Source organism: Halyomorpha halys, unplaced genomic scaffold (assembly GCF_000696795.3).
Source record: "Halyomorpha halys isolate HHAL.00 unplaced genomic scaffold, Hhal_1.1 Scaffold605.1, whole genome shotgun sequence".
In the NCBI taxonomy this organism is placed as follows: Eukaryota; Metazoa; Arthropoda; class Insecta; order Hemiptera; family Pentatomidae; genus Halyomorpha; species Halyomorpha halys.
This window is the reverse complement of record NW_027110557.1, coordinates 47,785-66,852: the sequence shown is the minus strand read 5'-3', so window position 1 is coordinate 66,852 and position 19,068 is coordinate 47,785.

The following is a 19,068-nucleotide window of genomic DNA, read 5'->3' as shown; positions in this document are numbered from 1 at the left end:
ATATAAGTTATGGTTGGACAAGGCCTGAATACAACACTAATCCTAACTCCCCATGTAAATAAACCTCAATAATGTCTATAGCATCACAGAGATAATAAACCAGTATCATTCTAGTAAGCGTACGGTTTAATTCTGTTCCCTCTTTTCCTTTTTCTTCAAGGATTTCAGTCCGAGTACTCATAAGTTTTATATCAATTTATAACTAATGAATATATGCACATATATATTTATTTTAACTTCTTTTCATTTATACTGTTCCTTTCAATTATCATCTTATAACCTTTCCATATTTTACAATATCTTGTATATTGTTTATTCAGCCCTGAAGAAGACTTGTAACTTGAGTCGAAACGTAGGTTTCAGATTAATTGTTTCTTTGCTGTTTGAGTACCGTTTTTTGTCAGGCAGACAGACAGTCTTACTTAAATTGTATAAGACCAACTAATAATCTTCCAAGTCAGAAGATTAATTTTTCAAACTTGAAAGTTGAAACCTGAGTGTGTCCATACTGACTCCGTGCAGGGACGGTGAATCAGAAGGTCGAGTATAGATCAGACTAAAATAAGAAGACCGACTTGGACTATTGCCTCTGTGTCTATTTGCCTATCTCAAACACTCTCTCTCTTGAGTCAATATCTATGTCACATACGAAGGACTGTCAATAGTGAAATATTCTTTAAATTAAAGACATCTTATAAGAATATTAGAATTCTTTGTGTAGAAATTTCTTCTGCTTGTGTTTCAGTTAATTATATAGTTGTTTTTTAAACTGAAATCAATCCTTTTGGGTTTGCAAGCACCTCTTATCTGGCGGAAACCAAGAACTGAAGATACTCGGGAAAAAATATAAAGGAAAAAATCAAGTGGAACTAATTCAAACAAACTGGGTTTGATTTTGTTCTTTTTTTGACGATAAGAATTTTAAAGATATAAAAAAGTATTGTCATACTAGAATTCTAGGAAACTCTAAGCGCTCAAAAAGTTGAAACAATATGACATTTAACATGGTTGAGAGTCTGTTAATAGGTCTGCTAAATGGAGAATGACCTCACGCAACAGACTAGCTGAACTCCAAACCATTTTGTCAGTTGTCGTTTTGATAAGTTCGCTGCTTTTAGCTCGTGTCTTGTTTGTATTATTTTTGTTTTATTTTAAAGTTTAATAAAGTAATGTATAAAAATAATAACTAAGTAATTAAAAAAAAAAAGAGTCGAAACAAGGAACGAGTGAAGTGAAGGAAAGTGTGAGTGATGTGACGAAGCTGTTGATGATTTTATTATCTCATAAAGTTTATATAATATATAATATTATAAAGTTACAAAACAAGTTGCCAAGGAAACCCGCAAGGTGCTTCTCTGCATTCAAGATATTACATAAGACTTAAAATTTGGCTATTCACAACTCTATACTAATAACATTTTGTATGTTAAAATGTTTTACATTTAACACATCATGAATATCCCTATTGTAAATAGAAATGAATGTGTTTAGGCTTCTATTTTACTTCGTGTTTAATTTTGTTATCGTTTAATTAATATTTGTAAATATGGTGTGCATGCGCTTTCTGATATCTATTTACATTGTCTGAAAATATATAATAGAATGTCATATAACACAATAAAGAAAAAAAAAGAGCTGTACATTGTAATTAGAACATACATGTTATATCTTGTCAGGCCTAGGATCTACTGGCATCTATACCTTCTACGGAGAAAAGAAGAGTTAAGGAGCCTCTTTGGTGTAATAGCAAGTAAAGGAGGCAACCCTACCGTGGAGGTTACTCAAAGAACCTTACACTTCATTCTAGTGGTATTCCTTGAGATTGAAAGTTTGAAGGTGGAAGTTTTTATATGTTGTTATTGGAAATTGGCTAATTTCTATGAAGAAATTTTATGTCTAATTGAATTATAACGACACAATTACCAGAATTAAGGGCAATTTGTATTAGTCTACTATGTTTACATTCACACCATATATAAAGAAAAACAATTAAATGGTAATCAAATAGTATTAACAAAATAAAATAAATAAATGCAAAAAAATACCAATATTATGTGAATAAATAAAAGTATAATTGATAAAAATAATATATATATATATTTCATTTAACAAATGTCCCTAATGTAGAAATCAAAGCAGGACCTTCAAAAGATCCCAGCACATCTCTCCCGGTCCCGTCGCTGAAAACGAAAGCGAGTGCAAACTGAGTGAGAGCGCTTGAGCTTCACTGTAAATTATTAATAAACAATTTTGCATATGAATTATTATTACGCTAAATTTAAACCTATTAGGTTCTTATGATTAAAATATTTTGTAAGAAGATATGAATTGCTATAGGAAATTTATTTGGATCTTTCGATCATTATTAAATGTATGCTACTATATTGTATATGTGTATAAAATTTGTTAGGATGTGTAAAATGTGTAAAACTTTCTAACATATTCTATACCATTTTTTTTAATGGTGAATAGGACTATCATGAATCCTTCCCGATTCTTTAATACTATTTAAAAATTAAATATAATCTAAAATGTACAAACTGAGTTTATTTAGTTAAATCAGCACTAGACCTGCCCCTGAATTTCAGGCTTCTATTTCGGTGATGGCATTATTTGCGTTGATTATTGGCAAATTTGATGACCAATAATTGTAAGATGTATTAAAGTGACTCTAAATTATATCACTTATTTTCAATTAAAATACCTGAATAAAAATCATTAGATAATACAGTTTGGGTCATATTAGCCAGATACAGACATTTATAATCAAAACAAATGATTAAACTAGTTTTATATTACTCATGAATACATATTGTAAACTGATTTTCGTATTTTTCTTACCATATTACTATATTTGCTGACTCAGTATACTATAATTTTGTCTTTTTGAGATTATTATAAATATTAATTAATTTATTATTTTTATTATTGTGCAATGAAATTGCTAAATAGACATTTCATTCAAATAAAATCGTTTTTCTTAAAACCTTTTGAACAGTATCTTGAAATATTATTATTTTTTAATATATATGCTTCTTATGTGCAAAAAAAACAAATAGAAGCAGAAGTTTATCGTTTGAATTAAGAAATTTTAAATAGTAATTTTGGTTCCCAGTGTCCACAATCACAAGGCAAATAATAAGTGACTAAAAAGATTTTTTAAAATATTTATCAAAACCAATGAAAAGGCTATATTTTTTTAATGATTTTGGGTACTAATAAAGGTTAATTACTGCCTAATAATAATAAAAATAAATTAAAACAAAAAAATTTAGTAGACAAGTTTACTTTTTTATTTAAAATCAAAATCATATAAAGCAATATAAACATTACATAAGAACAGCAAAATAAATTGTCCTTTTGAATGATATTTATTTAGCAGTTATCATAGCGATTGCTCAAAGTTTATTTTTATTTTTTTTTCAACGGATTACAAACGTTAATTGCGATCCTGTTTTAATTCCACACGAAAGCCAAGAAGAAAAAAAATTACACTTCAATAGGATAAAAAAAAAGGGAATCGATTCTGACGGTTGGTCTTTCGTCGTTTCAACTTTTCAAGAGCTTTTGCCTCGAGAGTGCTAGAGATAAAACAGATTTACGGCGAGATTCGTGGAAGGAAAAATAAAATTACGGTTGAGAGTTAGTCTTTGAGAAAATTATCTTGGCAAAGGGTGGCAAACATGGGGCAGGCGTCTTTTTAATTCATTTCCATTTCATGAAGGATTACCCTTTCTGCTGGAGCGCTCACAAATGGCAGCTCTTATGCTTCCATGGCCCTTTTCTCCCATGCATTCGTTCCCTAGAAATTCTCTTCAGAACCAAAATTTTGTTAATGTATTTATATATATATTATAAAACATTTTCACATAACCATAATCCGATTTATCCATTTTTTCAAACAAAAACTCCTATATATCAGTCAAATCTATATGGGTCCTAAATCGAAGTGGATTCATAGAAAACGAACTGGACAATAGAGCTACAAGAGAAGCACTATCGCTCCCAGAAGGGAGAAAAAAAATTAAAGAAAAAATCAGAAATAAGGAAAACCCTCGAAAAGGATGTTAAAGATGGATGGCAATCTATATGGGACGACAGTCCAACGAAAAAAGTAAATACTATAAAAAAGGAGGTCAAGCCCTGTGATACTTCATGCCTTCGTAGAGAGGAGGCCAGAGCTCATCACAAAACAAACGTCATGTAAAATGTCAATATAACAATATGTGAATTAGCCATATTTTTATAGGAATATACATACTTCCCTCCACACTTCAATAGTTTTGGAATTTTTTTTAATAGATAATTACTTTATTTATTTATGAGTATTATAATCTGGTACAAACTTGGGCAATCAGTAATATTCGTGATTGAACATATTACTAACCAAAATTAAAAAAAGAGACAAAAACATGATATAAACAAAATAATAAAATGAACATAATCAAACAAAGTAATATAAATATACAATATTTACAATCTCGACCTGAGGATCCCCGAGTCCACTCACTCTCTCCCTCACTTATGAAGGGTAGAGCTGGGCCCTTCAAGATCCCAGCGCGGCCCTCTCACCGCGTCACAGAGGCTGAGTAACAGCACTAAACCTGCAATCACTCCATATGAGCGGAGCATCTGGCTGTGGCCAGAACTCCAATTGTTGATTTTAGCATCGAGTGGAGCATTAATTGTAAAGTTTATTTTGCATCAATTCTCTTGGCCACTGCCGCTTCAACTTTCGAGGTGGTTTGTGGGGATGAGTGGAACTGGATAAGAATAGAACCAAAGGATCAGGATGATTAGAAAGGTTTATATGGAATTTCGAGAATTTTTTTGGTATGAGGTCAAGGACAAAAGAGATATGAAGGTCATGGTGTAGTGTTCTGTTGGAAACGTAATGGGGTGCATTGACTATGGTTCTAACGATTTTGGATTGAAAGGATTGGATACGTTTGATGTTCGAAGGTTTAGCTGTTCCCCAAAGTTCAAGTCCGTAGGTTCAGATAGGTCTGATAATAGTCTTATAAATTAGTTGTTTGTTTTCTATTGAGAGATAGTTTTGGATTAAACCATCATACATTCATTAGATTTTTCATAAATTTTTTACCTTATTTTCATTTCAGTATTTTGTTAATTGAATTATTAGTTTTATTGCAAGCAATTAATTCATATTGTACTTTTCTAGCTTATAAATCGTATTTATAAGCGTTGTAGCATCCTCCACAGCGCTCTAATAATCAAAAGTGTAACTAACTCATATCCCAGATATGTTTATAATTTTTGTATATTATTTTGGCACCGACCGATGAATTTCATCTGTTCGGACCGTATTGGATGTAATTTTCTGAGTAAATAAATAAAAAACTATCAATAGACCTTGAGGTAAGCTTTAGAATAATATAATTAGTACTCAATTTGTTAAAAAGACATAACATACTATCATTAATATGATATGGAATAGATAGATTTATCAGAACGAAAAGTTTCGTTAAATAAAAAGAAGAGAAGATAAATTTATAATAAAAATGTAATAAATTATTTTTAAAAAATGGAAATAAATAGTGTTGATGACTTGTGAAATTTAACTCTACTAAACAAACACGAACCAAACTTACCTCTTTATCTCACCAAGCTAAACAGCACGTCCAAGTTGTGAATTTTCTGTTAATGGCTGAAGTAACCTATCAAAGATTTTCTTGATGAAAGAAATTCAGCACAAGGAATTTTTAAAGTGATCGCAAATTCAAATCCTTTAGCTTTATTTTTATAATTTAAAACTCTAGTTCCTTCTACTGGTACATCTGCCCTGCTTTGTTTGACGTTATTTGGGTATACGCCGTCTACGCCGTCAGATTTTCCCCTTTAAAAAATGTTTATTGGACTTAATATTACGTTGTAAATCCAATGTAAAGGAAATATTGAAGCAATAAATTTTATTAACAAAATATAACACTTTACATTTATTTATTAATTGACATTTTTTTTCTTGGTCTGTCTGGTCCTTGTTCATTATTGTGCATTAATATAAACATATATCGGTATTATTGTGGTCCAGACGCTTCATAATTTTTTGATTTGGTCGATTTACTCAATCTTCTTAACAGTTGTTAACTTATTTTAATATTATTTATCTACTTAATTTTATGTTATTTTCTTATTCATCTTTATTTTATTTGCTTGTTGTATTTTTTATACAGTTGTAAATATCAATAAATAAATTTAAAAAATCTTTATTTTATTTTATTTTATTTCTATTGTTATTCTATTATTGCTGTATTTTTGTTTACCCTATTTATATATTTTTCTTAATTTAATTTCTTTTTTAAGTTTTATCTTTCATATTAATAAATATTTCATTCATTGCTCTATTAGTGCGGCAGATTATACTAATATCTCAACAAAATATACTACTGAAAAAAATATATGAACAAAATTATAAAACGGTATTAATAGAGCCATAATATTATTTTATTATCCAATATATTCCTATAAATTTATAGTTTTTGTATACACATCAATCAGAAACACGACATAAATAAAATGATGAATATAGGGTAAAAAACAAACAAACAAAGTTTTCGAGTATTGAATTTCCTTTGTGGAAAAATGAGATAAAAACCTATTTTCCTCTTCATCGAAGTGCGAAGGCTAGCCCTTGGGCCAAATCGAGAAGATTTGTCAATTCCGGAAAAATGATTTCGCCCGGAATGGGCAGAAATTATTAAATGGTGTGCAACACTAGCCGTTTTGGACCAATATTGAACCAAAATAAAATCTTGATTAGTTGAACTAAAATAACATTTTAGCCACGTTATTTATTATCACTACTACTGCTGCTTATACATTAGTGATATATTATATATCTTAACTAACTCGATGGAGAAATATGAACAAAAAGATACTAATTCCCCTTCTTATGTTCTCTTAAGTTTTTAACGACAGAAATTACAGCTTATGCAAAACAGCTAAATTATTTATAAATATATATTTTTTAATAGATTCGAAATTACTTATAAATGGTTCGAACTTACTATTGTATTAAAAGGATGTTCAAAATTAAAAACAATATATTGCAACCGGTTTACTGAAGTATCCTCAGTTCTCAATGAGAAATTCTCATTTATGCTAGTAAGTTTCCAACAGTACACTACACCATAACCTTCCTATCCTTTTTTTCTCTGATTTCATACCAAATAAACTTTCAAAATTCCGTATACACCTTTCTAATGAACCTAATCCTTTGGTTCAATTCTTATCCAGCCCCACTCATCCCCACAAGCCACCTCGAAGGTTGAAATGGCAGTGGCCAAGAGACTTAATGTAAAATAAACTTCTCAATTAATTCTCCACTCATTTAAAATGCTTCCGTCTTTATTTCACTTACTTAGCCTCCAGTAGTGGCTCATCACCAGTGACGCAGTGAGAGGGATGCACTGGGATCTCCCAGATTCCTGCTCTAGCCCTCATGCATGGTGGATAGAGTTGGCTCTGGATCCTCAGGTTGAGATATATATTAGTGCTTTTACTTTATTTAAAAATTTTACGTATTTTGTTCTATTCTAATTTCTCAACGTACATAGTTTGATTAAGTTTATTTTATTTACTTTTCTGTTTATATACATAAAGATATCAGTGTATTTTTATTAATTTTTTTTCTGTTGGTATAAATACTAATTTATCACTATTACTTATATCCCAAGGTTGTGTTAGTTTGTAATACTTATCAATAAATAAAATTTGATTTGGATGTTTTAAAAATTAGCTATCTTATTTTACTTTGTTTTTAAATTTATTAATTGGGTTTCAGTTACTTTCTTCTGTTTTAATTCCCCTAATAGTCAAAAGAATTTTCGAGTTCATGTTTCTCTAAAAGTTATTAATTAAAGATCCGTTCTTATAGATGTCTACTAGTGATAAACTTACCTTTGTGATATCAATTCAAAATATTGAACTTGAAATGCATATAGGTTAATAATTTATTTGGCTTTTTTCATTTAGTTTTTATATTAATAATGAATAGTCTTTCAATTTTATTGATATTTATCTCAAAATTTGTTATAATCTTCTGATTGAAAAATAGATTTTTTTTTTCAAAAACCTTTTCATCGAATCTTTTTACAATATAATATGTAGGCATAATATTTTCTGGTCCTTGGGGTATAATTGTATCGGAGAGAAATTAAATTCACTGCCGAGCTCATTTTCTTTTTTTGGTTAAGGGACTAGAGGGTTCGAGGGGTTCAGGAGGCTCCCCCCATATTTCAATTATAGTAGAGAAGGAGAAAGAGTGAGAAAAAACAAATACAAATGAAGAGAATCAAATAAAGATAATATTGATCATAGTCCAATTAAAGAAATTATTTCTATAAATTAAAATATTATATACTTAATGAGAATACATAGCTATTAAAATATTCGGAATCAGATCTCAGTTCGTGCGTTATTGGCGATGTTGAAGATGTTACAATCGCTGGAGTCTGGGATGAAACCGAAGTATGTAGGAAATTTATATTTATAAGACTGGTTCTATAAGTTTATTGAGTGGACTGTATAAATAAATACAATAACATTTAGATTTATTGATAATTAAATGGTCCATGGGTTTGAAAGCCAAAGGGTTGTATTATTGTTGGTGTGTTATTTAATTTTGAATTAGGCGATCTATTTCTTGTTAATGTGCTGATTTAAGGTACCTGGTGGATAATAAATGGTGGCCATGGATTGTTTTTCTATTCCCATTCCCTTCTCTAAGCTCCCACTTTCCGCTCTTCCCTCCCCTTTGTGCCGGCAGTTCCCTTAGGTCTTATACTTTATGTTTGTGATAATGAAAAGGTTGAAAGTCGAAATGGAGACTATTTTGGTGATGGCCTCAGATCTGGGCTTAAAATGTGATTCTATCGTTTAGATTAAAAGGTAATGGCCACTTGATTTTTCTGCTCGTCTGCACGGCCAACAGAGTACAGTACCTTAGCTTGCAGTACCATGGATATAATTAAATTGAAGTTGTTCAGGGGTGTTTCCTGAACATAAGCATCTACTGTTTTAATTTTCTTTTTTACAATCCAATGACTCGAAAAAAGAGCTGAATCTGGATCAGATCAAAAACTGGTAACAAAGATACTGCGGTGAAGATCACTAGGACATTAGAAGCTTGGTGATGTCTCTGACTAACTCTGAGGAAAATATCTCCCGATCCACTAAACGATATCTGATATTGATTGTTGCACATTAGTGGTAATGAAAGGCCCGAAAGAGAAGGAAGGAAAAGAGAAGTATACCTACCAACCTGTTGCAATATTTAGTTACAAAATCATGATAATTAGTTTTATATTTTAATATATTTTATTGTTGTTTAAAAGTGGCTAATTTTAATTGAAGCGATTAGTGGAAGAGTTTATGTTATAAATAGTAAATTTAAAAAAAATAAAGTTCATTGTTTTTTTTTTCGAGCTTCTTATGTTTTGAAGAATACATTGCTCCTCCTACATCAAGGTATCTGAGTTATTACTTGGATTTTGAGGTTAGAGTACCTCACGCTATATAGATATGCACCTACCCCCTTCATTCACACTAAAAATTAAAAAAACTGTTACAGTGTCCCTTAATCCAGTTACCCCTTCAATTACAGCAAAACTTCAATTGTAAGGCAGTCAAAGTTGACGCTCTAACTTCATCGGCTACAAATAACCCATTATTGTAACTGTTAAGCAGCCAAATATAAAAATGGTATGAAAAATTGGGAATATCTGATACTTGTCCCAGGAAACATTAAATATCCCTGTGACGTATGTGTCATTGAGCTAATGATTTTTCAAAACTTTTTTTGTAACCTGAGAAGATTCGCTTCAAATAACTACTATAATATCTTGAATCAAACAAGGGATCTGTTGATTTGTATCTGTCACTGGCACGGATTTTTAATTGAATATTTTATGTGAGAAGTTAAACATGCGGCGCTATATTGAGTGGCAAAACTAGTTCTCAGCAAAAGAGGGACAAGAAAAGAAAAAAAAAAAGCTGAAGTAGAAAAATAAAAATCAACGGATAAGCATCCTAACGAAGAAGAAAGTGTTGAATATCTGATACTCACTTTAATCAATATTCCTTTTAAAAATTGAAAGGGATATGAGCGATTAATAAAAGAAGAAAGACTCCTGAATTGATTCCTCTTTCTGGTTCAACCCTGCGAAGTGGAGCGAAACGTTCGTTACTTATAAATAGCTTTCTCTTTTTGTTGTTTTTGTACCTTTTTTGACCGCTCTACAATTATATATATATTTTTTTTCTAATTTTACTTTTTTACACTGTAATTGCCTTATTTAATTATATAGGTTTGAGTAAGAATCCCCCCTCCCCCTCACATTTTGAATAGAAAGTCAAGATGCTGATCTATATCTGAGATACAGTCACATGAAGCATTACAGTCAAGGTATCCATCTTGGCCTGTGTAACAGAAGAGTGAACACATTATCCAACAAAGCCACACTATTTTCTGGCTGAGATCAACCACTCAGGATGAGTGAGTAATTTATCCACGACAACCAGGCAGAGGGACATAATCTAGACGAGGTAACAGAATATAATCGAAGTACAAGTCTTCAAGATTAATCAGAATCTCACAAATAAACCACCAAGTAAATTGTAATCCCTTTCATTAATTCCTGTAACCAATTAATCAAAATTAAATACTAACACAACTCACCCCTATTGTACAGCCTTTTGTTCAAAGCACATATAACCATTTGTCTTATAATATATTTCAAGAATTGGTGCTTATCTCCCTATTTAACCATGCCTCATTCATTTTTAAACCATTATATACAGTTCACTCATAAAAATCTAGGAACTAGTCATTACAAATATTAATCACTGCGTATTTTGGTTAACCCAAGATTGCCGAGAATGAACAGCGGAAATAACTACTAAATATTGGTGCTTTTCTTGAGTGTCTTGTTCTCACTCAAATATATTTTTGTTACTGGTGAAAATCAGTTTAAGACCTGTCTGTTACTGGTAAAAAACAAATTTTAAAGCAAAATCCATTAAAAATATAAAATATTGAATTGAATTAGAAAAGTTGTTCATTAAATTTCAAAAACTGGCAAAACTCCATTCAAGTGCATATACCGTAGTTGAGGTTCAACTACTAACAGACTGGATTAAATACTTATTAGTTTCTCATTTCTCTAATTGATTAAAACTGGCTCTTCAGGAAATGACATGATGAGAGGGAAGGGGTTGATGGGAGGGGGGAGTAGGTAGGTACTCTCCCCCTTCTTGGAACCATATTGCTCTTTCGGGGCTTCTTCCTTTGATCTTGTCTCAAATCTTTCTTATACACAGCCTCCATTTGACGTCTGTCAGCCGCTGGAACCCTCCTTTAGCACCCAACCCTCTTTGTGCACCGAAATGTGTCTTACTCAACACCTCTCTGACAGGATTTGTCCGTATCAAAAACCTAAGTTATTTTGCATTTATTATATTTTCCCAAGAATATAAGCTGTTATTTTATTTTCGAATAAATGTAATTCGTACTACTAGCAAATCTCATTCTCTCTTATTATTTTACAATCATTTTAAATTATTGAATCGCCGATCGATAATTGTCTAAATATTTTCCAACGATGTAGTTTGATTAAAAAACGACTTTATTGGCTCAGTGTCGTGCTAACACCTGCCCTTGGTTGTGTTTTTAATCTCGTGACATGGTAGAGTGAAGCGCTGGGATCTTCCGGAGTCCTGTATTCCTTATCAAGTAGGAGGATAAGCTCGATTCAGGGTTCACCAGCCTGAATGTAAATAATATAAGTTGGAGTGAATGTGTTTAAGGTGTTTTACTTCTTTTTTTTTTTTGCTCGGGTTTAAGTTTGCTTTTTATATACACTTATTTATTGCTTTTTATTACATTTATATATGTGTGAATGTGGTGTACATGTGTTCTCTTATCTATATTGCCGTTGTTTGAAACGATATAATATAATGTAATATTCCACAATAAAGAGAAATGAAAAAAAAAAAAGAAATGTCTTAAAATAATAAAGATGTGAATGTGAAACATTTAATAGTTTCTAAAACCATATTTCGATACATAAATCCTTACTAATACATTAGTAAAAGTGATATTTTCTAAACCGTCATAAGTTAATGAATAGACACGGACGAGTCCTTCGAATATAACTTCAAATCAGTGTTTTAAACCATAAAAGTTTTCATTTTCGTTATAAAAAACTTCCTTCCCCCAGTTTTTATTATTCTTACCTTTTTCAAAGGGGTATATGTTATTCAATCATTGCTTCTCGGATAGCAGTAAAAAATACATCATTCATGGATTCGTTTTATTCAGTGTCCCTTTATATACGTTCACTTGGCATGGCTTCTATAATTTTGTATTAGACTTAGACAAATTAAATAACACTGGCATAAGTATTTTTTTAGAATATTGTTGATTCTCTAACCTTACCTAGCGTAACTGACTATGGAATTTACAATTAAATTGAGCGTTTTTGTCTAAGGATTTATAAAGTAAACCAGATTTTAAAATCAATTCATATGGGTTGGTTTTTTAACCCGGCCCATCTTGAAGAAGAAAATTGCCCAAAACCACGAACAATCTATTACTAGTTGGGTGGGAAATATGCATCAAATCTAAAAACTCTAAAGATTTAAGAATTTAATTTCTCCCAAGAATCTTTGATCATAATTGAGGCATTTTTTGGTTAAGTCTTCCTCATTATGTGTACTAACTCATCGACAAAACTAATTTAAAAAAATTTAAGATGACGGATTCTCTTAGTAAATTGGATTATTAAATGATTTTATTCAATACGTTTTATCAGTTTTCCACATAAATAAAATCACAAACATTGCGTAAGCCCCAGAAAAAAAAAATATTTTTTTTTGCCTTACGCTGGAGAACTAGACAAATTTAAAATTACACTTGAAAGACAACCAAATCAAAATTTTGAAAAATGTAGAGGTTAGGGGGAGTGAACTTATGTGCCAACACACCCTCTTCATGTGTTCAATTCTTCTCCAATCTCTTAGTACTGTTTTCCTAAATTTCCTTTGGGTTTTCGAATTTATAAGGGAAAAAAAATATTTTTCTGCTCCCCTGATATATTTTTCAAGTCGATTCAATACAAGATTAAAACCTATCACTATTCTAGTAATAAATACATACTTATCCCGAACTAAAACCATTTTAAACTAGTCGTGAAATAATGAGTGAACCAGCCGTAGGCAAAACATGGTTACTTGTTAGGTAAATTTCCTGAAATTATGAACTCCAAGAAATTTCGAGCAGTTATTTCTAATTTAATATTAGTAAAGAAAATATGAAAATTAAAAACATTTGAATTTAAAATATTAACAAAAAATTGATCCTCTAGCTATGCCACACCCATAAAAAAAATCAATAATATAAACATTTTAATATCCTCCCTAAATACACATTTTATATGTTGAGAGTATATATTTTTATGAACAAACGATAAATAATTAAGGGCTAGAACCAAACATAGAATCCATGGTGTCTGCAAGAGAATTTCCGTTGTCTATTTGAAATAAATGTTAAATAAAGGCCGGGTTCATTCCTTCAATAGCAGATGTGGCTGGTCAATTCATTTTGTCTTGCTTCTTCCTCAGTTATCATCAGTGTATTCTCTCTGAAGGCAATGCGCTCAATATTTTCTAATTGGTAATATTTAAGAATAAACTAATTAAATTTAGCACAAAGTTTTTTTATTTATTTATTGAAATTTACAACTGTCCAAAAAAAAAAAATAATAAAAAAAAATTACAATTAGTAAATTTTGGGAGAGTTTCGTACACTTACTCTCCTCTAAGATACTTAGGTTTATTAGAATAGAAATAAAAAAATAAAAAATAAATATTGGAAGCTTGCTGATTGACCGTGTGTATCAATGAATGGAATATGATCCGGGTGAGGTCGAATCAAACTCAAATAGTAAATGGGTGTACTATTTTTAATCGCCCCACGTTGCAGGGCTTCGTCAGGGCTGTTTTGACGGAAGTTAAAGTCAAGTCACTCTGACCACGTTTGAGTTTTATTTGACCGCACCCGGACCATATTCCATTCAAAAAATAATAATATGTGTAGAATTGCAAACAAAAATAAAGCAATTCTCTCTTTCTTTCAAAATTTCGAATGTCTTATTTTTTTCATAAAATTTTTGATTAAATACATTTACACTTTAATAACTTTTTCTATTTTCTATAATATTTAATGTAATTTTTTTTATAACAAAAAGACCAAATATAAGAGCCATATCATAGATGTCACTCGTCTACTTATGCACCACAATATCGGACTATTTGAGTGCTAACAATTGATGGATTTTCTTTTTTTTTTTTTAAACGTTCTTTAATGAAGTTTAAGAAAGCTACATAGCTAATCGATTACATGTCTTGAAATTAAGATAGAATCCGAATAATCGATAACTGTGTTCCTCTCCACTGGGGATTTTCTTTTCAAATTTACGGGTGAACCCGGTGGTGCCTCCCTGGCAGTAGAAGGAAGAACGGATGTCTCGTCTCTGGGTCAGTAATAAAATATCAAGGGAGGTGGATCTCCTTTGCGATTCTGCTTGGTCAGATTCACAGGCGGAGATCCGTTAAGATCCTAAGAGCAGAATGAGCCCATTAACTCGCTAACGACTGGAATTAACTGCTCTGTGATTATCTTACTTACTTTTTACTTTACTTGTTATAGTAAAGTTATGCTCAACCTTGTCTAGTTTTAGGTTATTATATATATTGAAACTAATAATTCGTATTAGATATAGTAATTAATTTAAAAAGATGCTAGTAATTGTTTGGTATTGTAACAAGGACAAACTTGGAACCCTCATGGAAGACTAAAAATACAAGAAACTGATGACCTTGACGATTAAAACACATACAGGACAAACGGTCTATGATTTCAATCAATTAGAAGAGGCTAATTAACATAACTATAATAAAGTATATTTAGACTTACGAATATTGATAAATTGAGCTTTTGAGCTCTAATAAAAAATTGAATTTCCTCCGAATCCAATCCTTACCATCCAAAATCCTTCTTAAAATTCTCGACGCTCCCTTAAAGTCGTTGTAAGTTCGGTTTTTCGTAAAACAGTTGTACATGTTTGTTTTGTTTAATAGCAACATCCGCCATTAGTTAGTTGTTTCGTTGTCTTATGCTCTTCTTTTCTATAGCGAAAGTGCTAATAGTTGAACATTTCGAGTATTTATTTCAAATGATTTATGGAAAATCCTAGTTTATTTTAAAAAAAAATGATAAGAAATTAAAATTTTCTTAGAATATAAAAATCATTTTTGAAATAACCAATCATAGACAAAAATTGAAAAATAATCATCATCACACATCCCCTCTTCCACCGCTGTGCGGTGTGATGACCTCGCTTATAGAGCCTGTTCCAAATGTCTCTCTCTTGAAACAGCTCTATTCTACTCTAATCCATTCCACGCTTCCTGAATGTCTCCGTTACACTGTCCTCCCAGCAGATGCGAGGTGACCTCTGGGTCTTTTCCCTTCGGGGCGGGTCTCGTAAGTCTTCCTGGCGGTTCTATCTGGATTCATCCTAAGAAGATGTCCTGACCATTTTACTCGCTTCGGCAGTACATATACTAAAATTGAAAAATAATATATTGAAAAATTAAAAAATTTCCAATTTAATTCATGAGACGTTTCGTTGCTTTCATATCTTTAATTTTTATCAATTTCTAAATAATAATGGAAAATAAAACAAATATGATGGTATTCTGTGACTAATTTTGTTTCCTTCGTTTTATGAACTTTTTTTTATTTATTTTTTTTTAACAGTTCTTTAGAATGGCGAAATTTGTGACCATACGTTTACTTATTGCCCGTTTCATGATCTCTTTTCTTTTTACTATTTTTGTTAATTATTTTTTTATCGTATATTACTTTAGTATTTTTTAAATTATTCATTACTTTATCAGCTATACATATGTTGTATTTATTTCAAATTTCCTATTCTCATATGTTTTTTTGTTCATTCTTATAATATTTTTTATATGTCATATTATATTTATCATCTTATATATCATCCTATAAACTATAGTCTATCCATAGTTTACAATGATTTGTATCTAGTTTATTCAATACTGATAAAAACCTTTAGTATGAGTCAAAACATTGACTTTCACTAAATATGTTTTTTTAATCCTATTTCTGACGTTCAGTTTGATAGGGTCAGCTAGTCAAATTCTAACTTTAATGAGGAAAAAACAAACTGGAATTATTAACATCATTAAGATGTTTTGGTTTAAAGACAGGCCCACAGCTTAAATAATTAGGATTTATAAACGATTCATTACTAATGTTAATAAAATATAAAGTTGAACTTTTTTTTTAAAAGGACTTTAAATTGAAGCAGTGTACAATTTAATGGTATGATATTAAATCTTACGTTATAATGGACGTAAAGGTTGTTCTAGCGGGCTACTAGAACCCATTCCTTTAACAGCTGATAAAATCTACGAAGTAATTTGCAGTTAACTTAAGTGCTATTTCTCTTGGTTGCAACTTGCGTATACACAATATAAATATATTGGATTATCGTCTTGATTCACCTTGAAACTGACAGCAGGGATTATTTGTTGGTATTTTGTAACCCAGATAAGACAGACGGGTGATGAACAATTTATTTATATAGGGATTTTGAAAAAAAAATTTTTTTTTTTGTATGTAGTTATATTGAAAAAAATTTTTGGATTTGAATTCGAATTGTGTCTTGTAGTTTATGTAACGTGTTTTTATTTGAATGTGCATCAAATCTTGTTTTTCAGTTTTCTAAAATTAAATGTTATATGAATTTAGCTAGGCGTTAATAATATAAGAGTTGCAATATAGAAGTATTATATAATGTTGGAAAATTAAATTTTTCAGAAAAATTATTATTTGATACATACATTGTAGAATTACGAAAAATGCATAAATAATGTCAATTTATACCCAAATAAATGTTTTCCTTTTCCAATGGCTGTTATTATGTTTTTTTTTCTAATTTCACTACCCTACATTGGGAAAAATCATAAGGAAATATAATGAAATGAATATTCGTTTAAAATTGAAATTAATCAATTGCAAGTCAAATAAAAGTTTTGTAGTACGCCCTGATTTTTTAATGCATTAATTCAGACAATATTTAATATATTTAAATATATTACTGTCAAATATATTTTATATTACATCTTATTTGTAAAGAGAGTCTATAATAATAACACTAAAATATTGCAAAATTTTATATTCCATAATTCGGCGCCTTTTTAAATCTTTCATTTTTGTCTTGTATTTATTTCTAATTGTTGTAAATAATGCATGTATGTATACCTATTAACTCTTTAACGCATTCATTAAAGTAAAGTCTCAAAAACTGACTTTAAATTTGGCATATTTTAATAGAAGAGAATAGAATAAAACGTTTTACAAAAATCATGTTACATTTTAAATTATTTTATTTTAGTGCTATTAAATTTGGCACAATTTATATGATATAAAACAATAAAATAAATCATTTTGAATAAATTATGTTACATTGTTCATTCCTTAATTTTTTTTTTATTTTTACTACTGTAAAATTTATTTAATATAACCAAAAGATAAAAGATAAAAGAACCAAAGTGATGAAATAAAAAAAAAAAAGGAGAAACAAAAAGTTATACTCTAGTGTTATATATTACTACTTTAATTACTATTGTATACTTGTCTAGGCCTATTTATCGTAAGATTGAAAATATTGTCTGATCAGACTAAAATAACTATGCTGTGTGACTAGCAACCCAATGAAGTTGGGGAGCACAACTTTGTATTTGTAATAAAGATTTCCTGTTTTACCTAAAGTAAAGTCTTATATACTGCTTTTAAATTTGGCATATTTTAATACAAAACAATAAATATAAAACTTCTTTTTTTTTAAATCATGTTACATTTTTAATTTTATTGGTACTTTCATCCTTAACAATCCCTGATAATCCTCCGAGGCGTCTGAAAAGAAGATGGCCCCGGGACCTTCTAGTTTAAATTAATGTTTGAAGTACCACCAATGGGTGGTTCCTTCCCAAGATTTTCAAGTGTATATGAAACATACTACATATTTACTTGTTGTATTATTTTGTACAGTTGTAAAATACAATAAATAAATAATAAAAAAAAAAAAATATTGGTATTAAATTTACACATTTTATATGATACAAAACAATAAAATAAATCTTGATACATTTTTCATTTCTTAATTTTTTTAATTTCACAGCTATAAAATTTGGCACATTGTAATACATAACAATAAAATTATAAGTTTAAAATAAATAATAATACATTTTCCATTCCTTTATTTGTTGAGTCAGATTGACAAATTGGAATCTAAAAAAGTATTATTTGTCCTCTTGGAGTACTGGGATTGGGATTGGGAGAATATTTCAATTTTAAAGAACTGCCTTTGTAATCAACTCAGTTTTCAATAATCTCTGGGACGTTGAGTGAATGTACTTTGTCGATACTTTTTTGTTTCTGCTCCTCCGAACTACGGGCAACCCTATGTGTGTTTATTGAACATGTGTAACAAACCTCTCGTGTCCTGTTTGTTCTGTGATTTTATTCCTGTTTTTAACTTTTTCTATCGACTATTCCCTTGAGAATTGTTGCTCTCTGAAAATGACGCTCCATACCTCCTGTTTTTTTTTAATTCGTAGATTTATCATTTAGTTTTACTCTTTCTTTTGACCACATAACACACAATATATATGATTATGCATATACAATGATATAGCTCAAAATTTAACTTTTTTCTCGTTATGTTATAAATAATATTTCGAACAGCTGTTTTACGAGTAATTTTTTTGTCTAAGCTACAAAAATATATCTTCGTGAGCTCAGTTCCATGTGAGAGTATATATTGACTTGTTGAAAATATTGTCACTAGTCTTATATTTATTGTTTTAAACATATATTATATATTTATTTTTATTTTTAAATATTTGAAAAACAAAATTAATGTAAATATTTTTAAAACTTTCCTTATTATTTTT